At 33.4% G+C, this 10,557-nt stretch overlaps 1 long non-coding RNA gene across 1 annotated transcript; it reads left to right on the top strand.

The window, feature by feature from the left end:
• The first annotated feature begins 5,327 nt into the window (after nt 1-5,327).
• LOC125850224 (uncharacterized) lies at nt 5,328-6,056 on the top strand. The gene is made up of 2 exons (XR_007444760.1): nt 5,328-5,444; nt 5,771-6,056. It is a non-coding gene; the product is annotated as an uncharacterized LOC125850224 (long non-coding RNA).
• The last annotated feature ends 4,501 nt before the right edge of the window (nt 6,057-10,557 follow it).

The following is a 10,557-nucleotide window of genomic DNA, read 5'->3' as shown; positions in this document are numbered from 1 at the left end:
TCCCTCACACCAAACGACCCCTTAGTTCCTAATTTATCCTTATCATTAATTATTGTCATTTCCCTATTACATTTTCAAGACATTAAATTTATTATATTCAAAGGGTGATAGTAAAATTATCCTTCTATTTATAGTTTCTTAAGGGGTGTGCCAAGTCAATAGTGGAAAACTATTATTGGACAAAACAAGTAGTTTTTAAGACATAATACATAAACAAACACTCGAACTTGGTTTTGGAAAACACTTTAATTTTGACCGTGCACATCTCAATACCTAAACATAGACGTGATACATAAATTTTTGAAGGCATAATACATAAATATACCCTTTAACTTGGCCTCATTTCACATTTATACCCTCCAACTTTGAGTGTGCACAAGTAGACACTTAAACTTGTATAAAATTGAACAAATAGACACAAACGTCCTACATGGCATCCTACATGGAAATTTGTGTCCTACGTGGTGTCCTACGTGTATTGTGACACGTAGGACTCATGTGTCTATTTGTTCAACTTAATACAAGTTTAAGTGTCTATTTGTACACAGTCAAAGCTAAAGGGCATAAATGTAAAATGAGGTTATGTTAAAGGGTATATTCATGTATGTGTCAAGATGATCATTTTTGTAAATTAGACTGTTCAACTAATACTATGGAGACGAGTTGAACGGTCTAAACTGCATACTCAAAATTATAATGTTTACTTGTAAATTAATACCAAGTTTAAATATTTATTTATGCATTATGTCTTTTTTAAAATATCAAAAACTACCCTCAATAGTGTAAGTTATGAAAAGTAATTGATAATGATAGACAATGGTGAAAGCAAATGAAGAAGTGATGGAGAATCTTCTTTGAATAAACTTTTGTTATCTTAATCGTATAGATTCATTCATAAATGATATTATTCTTTCTAATTTACTTTGGAGAGTTATTAACCTTGAAACAATGAATTTGACCAACATAGAAAAATTAAATGATTAATGCATGTTTATATGCCAATTTAATTAATCAAAATAAATTAATTAATGTTTATTTATTGAAAACTTGACTTCAAAAGATCACTAAATAAAGATACAATGTCATATTTACCTGGTTTCTTAAAAGACATGAAATCTAAAATGATGACACATAATAGGAACATATGGAGTATGTTCCAAGATATCTACTCCCTCCATTCACTTTTACTTGTTACTTATCTAAAATAGATTTTCATTTTTACCTATCACTTTTGACATATCAAGAAAAGATTATTATTATTTTTTCATATATTACCCCTAACATTACATATTATCCTCCATATCATTTATCAAGATCCAATACTAATTGCTAAACTATTAATTAGTAGAGATAGTGTGGTAAAATATCTATATCAAAAATTGTTTTTTAAATGAATATGTCAAATCAAATAATGACAAGTAAAAAAGAACGGAGAAAGTATTTGAGAGTACGAAAAAGAAAGCTGAAAACCTAATTTAGGTTTAGGGATTTTTTGAAGGGTTTCCTTGTGTTTGGTATTGGAAAAACTACCTAACTACACATACATTACTACCATATATATATATACTATATTTACCTCTAGTTTAAAATAATTATACAAACTATCACTTTTAGTATTTATACCATATATTTTAAAGGATTTAATCAGATACACAAATTTCTTAAATATGATATTGAATAATTATCTTAAATTTAAACTTCTTAATTAATGATTCATTAATAAGTTAAAAAAAAATTCTACTACATCTGTCGTGTCTCCCCCCACCCCACGTCATTAGCCTTTTTCTTCCTTCATCTTCTCCCTCTTTCTTCCTTCATCCTCTCAATACATGTTTGCATGTTCAAATCAACATCATACATATATGGTTGTTTCTATTGTTTTATTATTTTCATGTATCTTGGTTTTGTATCTGAGTTAAAGTCCATAATATTTTGAAGTTTAATTTTAAAAAGTTTTCAAATTAGGTTTTATATTTTTTGATTTGTTGTTTCTCAAACACTTTAATGGCTGACCATTCCTAAAATCGGATGATTCTTGTTAAAGGTACTACACATTAACAATATTATACTAATTATATATCAATCAACTTTTATTTGTTTATTTTCATGAAATTTTCATCGCAGGGTTTGACTATTTATCTGTCAACATTCAAGCCGAAAATAGATTTAATTATAGGAACGACCCAAACCAAGATGAAATAATTACGCCTAACTTTAATTAACATAACAAATACACCATTACGTACACATCAAGTGCAACAATGTTGGATACACATCATGTGTACATGTATCTAGATGTATCTGAGTTAAGATTCTATGTACCTATGAGAAAAAAATTCAGATGCTAAAAAAGGAAGGAATTTTTTTGAATTTTTACTTTATTTAATCAATGATAAGAGAGATACTAATCTATTAGCGTGATTTATTCCTAAATTTGTGTGTTTCAGTTACATTCAATATATATATGCTTACTATGTATCCGAGATATATGTTTTGAATATGATGTATGAAATTGATACTTGATACATCAAATTAATACTAGATACATATAAAAAATACATGATAGATCATATAAATAGATATATGAAATTAATACTAGACTCCTATAACGAAATTAATATTAGATACTTTGATGATGCATATGAATGTACTTGTATGATATTCATGTATCTAAGTGTTTAGTTTGTTGAATACATCATCTATTGATAATAGATACATCAAATTAAAGAATTTATTATTTTAAGAGTAATAAAATAAAATTAATTAAACATAGATATGCTCCTTGATTTCCGCCTTATATTAAGGGATTTGATTAATTTAAATTTCCATAATTAATTGTACATTTGGCAGATACATGTATCTCGCGGATTCAAACTCATGTATCCTAAGCATGAAATATGGTAGAGAAAGTAAAATTTGAAATTATAAAAATTTTTAGTAATTAGGACCTAAACTAGTGAGATTTATGTTATTTGTCCTTTGGAATTTGGGTAAACTTCCCTTTTCTCATTGATTTTGGGCATGTTAGAGGGCTTGATTTGGCATATGACTTTTTCCTCTTCAAAGTCCTCTAATTTCTTTGGGTTTGAACATCCTTATATGTGTGCGTGAAAAGAAACTTTCTGCTGAATATTGTATTGAATTTATAATATTAATCCTAAACATAAACATTAACCAACTCAAGGATAATGTTATGTAATTGGTTATGCTTCTAAGTTAGATCAAACATAAGCATTATTTGATTTTTATAATTATTTTTCTAATATTAAGAGTTTTAAATCAACTAAAATATTTACATAAATATTTCTTCTTTGAATTATAAAGTCCTAATATTTAGACAGTCAAAAATCATTAATATTCCACCTTATATAACCATTTTAAGGTTCTTTCATAATTACAATCAAGCTTTAAATTTTTGGTTTGAGCAAATTACAAGAATTTTCGTGAAAAAAGAAGGATCTCGTAATGGGCAACAACACAGAACCCAATGTTCGAGGTTAGAAAATGTATCACAGGAGATATTTATGTAACCGTTTCGGAAATTTCTAAGCGAAGATTTCAACTGTTTTTTATATGTGTACTAGAGGGGTATGGCCCGTGCTAGCACGGGCCCAACATGCATGGTTTTGATTTCTTTTTGTCATTGCAACAATACAATAGTATAAGCAAACTAAACACGATGCCGACCTTCTTGGTTAAAGTTAACATTAGCAAAACAAATCTTGTTGAAATTACAGATAACGAAGAAGCTCCAATTTTATCTTCTCCATCTTTAGAGATGAAGAAGACAAAGTATCATGGTCTGAATTTGGGCTCACAAGTATGTGGCAATCATCAAGCTATATCATGGAAGAGATCTAATTGCAGCCATACATTTAAGAGATTAAATCATAACCATCCACCTCAGAGGAACCTAGAAGTTTCCACCAAGTCACGTGAGAAGCACAATGCCAGCATAGAAAGGAATAAAAGTTGTTATAGAAGTTACATAGACAACCAATAGGATTTAGACAAATATATTTGTATTTAGAATATCTTAATTTATTTATTATTTTTCAGTCTTATATAAGAACATGTATTCTGTACAGAGAAATACAACGAGAAAATTTCCAATTACTGCTCTTCAATTTTCTACATGGTATCAGAGCAGCAAATCAATTGATCAACCCTAAATCTCGTTTGAGCAATGACAGAAGAAACAGCTGACATACTCACTACCACCCAAACAATCACTAGTAACACATCAGTGATTGATCACAATCACCCTTATCATCTTCATGCTTCTGATGCACCTGGTATGACTATCGTGAATAACCATTTTGATGGAAAGGGTTATCAAGGCTGGAAGAGATGTGTTCTTATAGCCTTGTCGGCTAAAAACAAGCTGGGATTTATCACCGGAGCACAACCAATCCCAGCTAATGATTCTCCAGATCTGCAAGCTTGGAATAGATGCAATGACATGGTGACCTCGTGGATCTTGAATTCATTGTCAAAGAAAATCGCAGACAGTGTGATTTACTCGAGAACTATGAGAGAGCTATGGATGAGCTTGGAACACATATTTGGTCAGTCTAATGGTGCAAAGTTGTATCACCTGCAAAAGGAGCTCAGCAAGTTAATTCAAGGCACATCTAACATTGCAGGATACTTCACCAAATTGAAAAGACTATGGGATGAACTGGATTCCCTTAATACTAATGTCAAGTGCAACTGTGTGTGCATATGTGAAGGGAAACAAAAGTTACAGAAATCTTTGGAAGATGAGAGACTCATGCAATTCCTTATGGGATTGAATGACACTTATTCACAAGCTAGGGGTAATATATTGATGATCAATCCTTTGCCTGATATTAATCTTGCATATTCTTTGGTTCTGCAAGATGAAAACCAAAGAGAATCTTATGTAAATTCTACTGTCAATCCTGATTCATCTGCCTTTATGATTGGAAATTCACATCAGTATAAAGTCTCTAAACAGGGCCAGAGATCTATGGTTTCTTCAGGCAAATTTGGAAATGGTTACCCCAGACCTGCACCTGCTGGATCTCAACAGACACAGCTACAAGAATTTCCCAGATAGAACCAGAATCCAAAATTCAAAGGCAAGAAAGCAAAATACAACCCCAATCTCACCTGCACTTACTGTGGGAAAACTGGACATGTGGAACTTAACTGCTTCAGACTCATTGGTTTTCCAGATGATTTTCAGTTTACACATGAGAAGGGTTTCAATAATCAGGTAAAGGGAAATGGAGATCAAATTAAAGGAAACGGAGTCATGACTATGGAAGAAACAGACAACAAACAGAATTTTGGAATAGATATTTCAAATCAAAATTACTCCCAGGAACAATACAATCAGTTTGTAAAGATGTTCAAACACATGAGGATGGAAGAGGGTACCAACTCAGGGATGGAGATCAATGCTAATGCAGTGGCTGGTACGATTATTAAATATCTTGGTTCATGTTTTTCTGTGACTAACTCCAGCACCTGGATCATAGATTCAGGTGCTTCTGAACATATGTGTTTTGATTCAACTTCTTTCAGATCATTATCTTCTCTTACTCCTCCCTTGACTATTAATCTTCCTAATTGTCAAACTATTCTTGTCACTCATATTGGGACTGTATCTTTGTTTTCTGATCTCATTTTAGAAAATGTGTTGTATGTTCCTAGTTTCAAATATAATCTTATGTCTGTGCATAAATTTTGTTGTCAATTTTCTTGCACACTGCTCTTTACTCTTAATCATTGTGTGTTGCAGGGCCTTTCAATGAAGAGGCCTCAAGTTTTTGGTGAAGTTTCAGAAGGTCTATATCTGCTCAAGCCTAAAGTCAAAGAGTATGTTTTCAATTTCAGCAAGAACAAAGTTGTTTTACCTTCTACAGTTTCTAATAGTTCTTCAGTTTCCTTTCCCTGTTTCAGTAATGCTAGTTCTTTTTCTTTACCAAATTGTAGTAGTACTACACCTAATGTAAAGTTATGGCACATTAGATTGGGCCATTTACCTTTCTCATCAATGAAGAATGTCAGTTTTATTTCAATTCCTTTTAATTCTGATTGTTTTTGTGACATTTGTCCTAAGGCAAGGCAGTCAAGACCACCTTTCCCTATTAGTCATATATCAACTAAGTCAATTTTTGATCTTATTCATATAGATACTTAGGGACCCTACAAAGTATCTACACATGATAATTATAAATACTTCTTTACCATAGTAGATGACTATAGTAGAAGAACATGGACTTACCTCTTAAGCACCAAAAGCAATGCTTTTTCAGTTTTACAAAACTTCCTTTATATGGTAGAAAGGCAATTCAATCTTAAAGTGAAATGGATAAGATCAGACAATGCAATGGAGTTGGGCAAAAGTATTGTAGCTATCAATTTTTTCAACTCACAAGGTATTTTGCATGAAACTTCATGTGTTGCTACCCCTCAGCAAAATGGCGTAGTTGAAAGAAAGCATAGACATTTACTTGAAATAGCTAGGGCTCCTTTGTTTCAATCTCAGGTTCCTTTAGCCTATTGGGGGGAGTGCATCCTTACTGTTACTTTTCTAATAAATAGATTACCTTCTAGAGTGCTTCATGGAAACACACCTTATCAAATACTTCATGGGAAAACACCAAATTATGACATTTTAAAGTGTTTTGGTTGCTTATGTTATGCTAGTACTATTTCTCATGGAAGGGGCAAATTTGAACCAAGAGCTAAGGCCTGTGTTTTCCTTGGATATCCTTCAAATCAAAAGGGTTACAAAATCTTGGAATTGGATAGCCATAAAATAGTCATATTCAGAGATGTTTCTTTCTTTGAGGATATATTTCCTTTCACTGTTACTTCTCCTAATTCTGCTCCAGTTTTCTCTCCTCCATCTCCTGATACTCAGTATTCTACTATCACTGATTCATCCTTTGATGTTTCAGTTCCTAACATTCCTTCTCCAGAGTCCTTCTCTTCAGATTCTCCAGATTCTTCCTCTTCACCTCCAAACTGTCCTTCTCCTCAAACATCTCTTATAACTGATTCTAATTTCTCCACTGGTTCTCTCTTTTTAAGAAGATTAAAAAGATCGACTAATGGGACTTTACCTGTTCATCTTTAGGATTATTTTTGTAACAATATCTTTCTTACTCCTGTGACCGAATCATGTTTTGCTACACCTATCACCTCTACTGGTCTATCTCCTACTGGGATTTCACCATCTAATTAGCTCTTACTAGAGTCAGTTTCCCATATCACAGAACCTAACAGTTACTATCAAACTTCTCTTCATCCAGGTTGGTCTAAAGCTATGCAAGAGGAGATAGCAACTCTGAGATCAAACCACACATGTGATGTGGTTCACCTTCCCTCAAATAGAAGGGTATTACCTTGTAAGTGGGTATACAAGGTAAAGCATCGTGCAGATGGTTCCATTGAGCGACTAAAGGCAAGATTGGTTATTAGAGGAGACATCCAGCGAGAGGGTATAGATTTCAATGAAACTTTTTCCCCCGTGGTTAAAATGACCACGATCAGGTGACTTCCATCTATTGCAGCTAAGAAACAATGGCCTATATCACAGTTTGATGTCAATAACGCATTTTTGTAAGGTGATTTGCAAGAGGAGGTGTACATGAAATTCCCCCCTGGTTTAGCTCCATCTGACTCTACTATGGTTTGTCGACTCAGAAAGTCCTTATATGGTCTCAAGCAAACTTCCCGGCAGTGGTATTCCAAGTTTGATGGTGCTTTGCATTTCAAGGGGTATACTGCATCTCTGAATGATTATTTTTTATTTTTTAAACATACAGGATATTTGGTTTCTATTGTTGCCGTGTATGTCGATGACATTCTCATTACAGGAAATGATTTAATAGAAATTCAAAGTCTCAAAGCTTTCTTACATGTTGAGTTCAAAATCAAAGATCTTGGTTTGCTTTATTATTTCCTAGGAATGGAAGTTTTGCGCAAAGACAGTGGGATCATAATCAGTCAACGGAAGTATACCTTAGATCTTCTTGAGGAGTTTGACATTTCTCATTTGCATCCTGTGTATTCACCGATGGATCCTTCTTGTAAATTAACTGCAGATTCAGGAAAGCCTATGTCAGATCCAACAATTTATTGGCATCTTATTGGAAAGCTTAATTATTTAACACACACACGTCCAGATCTATGCTATGCTGTTTTGAATCTCAGTCAGTTTATGCAACAACCTTCTGAATATCATTTTGCAGCTGCTTTAAGAGTCCTTTGTTACCTGAGAGGATCACCTAATCAAGGGATTTTTTTATCAGCTTCTCCTTCTTTCATCATCTCTGCTTTTTGCGATGCGGATTGGGCTTCTTGCCCCGACTCTCGCCGTTCAATTAGTGGGTTCTTTATTTGTCTGGGAGGTTCTCCGGTATCCTGAAATTCGAAAAAGCAAGCTTTTATCTCTTTGTCATCTGCAGAAGCCGAGTATCGATCGATGCGTCGATTGGTTGCCGAGTTGACTTGGTTAACTCGTCTACTTGCTGATCTGTTTGTTCCTCCTTTGTTGCCGATCCCTATTCGTTCAGACAGTCAAGCGGCGATTCATATTGCCAAAAATCCAGTGTTTCATGAACGAACGAAACACGTGGAGCTCGACTGTCATTTCGTCCGGCAACAGTACCTTTCCGGCCTCATTTCTCTCCATTCTGTTCCTTCCAAGGATCAACTTGCCGATGTTTTCACTAAATCTCTTTCTGGGCCTGCTCATCATCGAATTCTTGGCAAGATGGGTGTCATTTCTCTCCCCTCCATCTTGAGGGGAGATGTTGAAATTACAGATAAAGAAGAAGCTCCAATTTTATCTTCTCCATCTTTAGAGATGAAGAAGACAAAGTATCATGGTCTGAATTTGGGCTCACAAGTATGTGGCAATCATCAAGCTATATCATGGAAGAGATCTAATTGCAGCCATACATTTAAGAGATTAAATCCTAACCATCCACCTCAGAGGAACCTAGAAGTTTCCACCAAGTCACGTGAGAAGCACAATGCCAGCATAGAAAGGAATAAAAGTTGTTATAGAAGTTACATAGACAACCAATAGGATTTAGACAAATATATTTGTATTTAGAATATCTTAATTTATTTATTATTTTTTCAGTCTTATATAAGAACATGTATTCTGTACAGAGAAATACAATGAGAAAATTTCCAATTACTGCTCTTCAATTTTCTACAAATTTTGTGCTTGTTTACATAATTGAATGAAACATAAAATTTCTTTACGTGAAAAGAAGTAGAAAGAGAATTGCAATTGAGTTGCCTATTACAACCTATATTATCCACAATTTGGAGAGCAAAATCTAACTCATTCTTATGCTAACAATGATTCAAGTAAAATCTGCAAAAAGAGAAGATCAAATCAATTTGCAAATGTCAGAAAAATGCACAAATGGAAAATCTAGTGAATTACCAAATATAAGCACACACTACCACATGTCTTTTAAAAGCAAAAACTCTAGTGAAGTTATTACATTATAATAAGATTTAAGTTGTTTATCCAGAAAATAAAGAAAGAGTAAGTAACATTACCTAACAATCACTGATTTCAGATTTGATCTCAAAAAATGAGAATTTTTTTCGCAGATGTAGAGCCACATCGATGCAACATGGCAATACATCATATATTGAGATAGAAAATTCCCTACACTTTCAGTTCAACATGCATTTATGACAATACAACCTGTTCATACATTGAGCAGAAATAGTTATATTCTTTCCACTGAAATTTTAATTTATCTACAATATAATTGCTTTGCTGACTCTGTAAACCCCCCCCCCCCCCCTCTCTTCTTTACTCATTTCATTGGGTAATGGCTCCTTTCAACTTTTTCTTTATGCTAGCGCAGAAGTCATGTACTATTATTTGTGAGTTGATTTTGAACACACAAAATCATGTAAGGATTTATGAAAGACGTGAAAAATGTGTTAAAAAGTAAATGTGCTAAGTACTAACCCCAAATGCACGGTGCAATAACATAATTATACATTCAGAACCTATTTAAAACAATGCAGAGGATAATCACATTAAAAGCAACTTACTTGAAATGATTTACGAACCATTCCAACATGTCTTGAACTCTTGGTTAGGCTCGCCAGCTAATTTTACATCCATTAGCATGTACCTCTCTCTTTACCAATTCCGAAAAGTAAATTTGATGAGCGTTGTGAAGTCACAAAGTGGACACCATGTGAATACTCTCATTTTCATACTCGCAGAGACAAAGTGAAATGGTTCAAGTTGCACCTGTTTTCAGTACAAAAAATAATTAGAAAGAAGAAAAGATTTCCACGACATAAGAAAATAACTCATTGAGAATATCAAAGGAGTGTCGCCTATCTCCATAATACCAGAAAGCAAAAAAATAATCATGTTATAGATTGATAGGAGTTCTGAAGCTGAAGGCGTTTTAAAATTGAAATCGTTATCTACCCTATTCTGACACCTTTGTAGAAATCTAAGTTGCACAGACACTTCACTTTTGATGTCGCACCCGTGTCGGATTCTCCATATATACACTATTTTTG

The sequence above is a fragment of the Solanum stenotomum genome, unplaced genomic scaffold (genome assembly GCF_019186545.1).
Source record: "Solanum stenotomum isolate F172 unplaced genomic scaffold, ASM1918654v1 scaffold15481, whole genome shotgun sequence".
Classification (NCBI taxonomy): Eukaryota; Viridiplantae; Streptophyta; class Magnoliopsida; order Solanales; family Solanaceae; genus Solanum; species Solanum stenotomum.
This window is presented reverse-complemented; position numbering and strand designations above follow the sequence as displayed.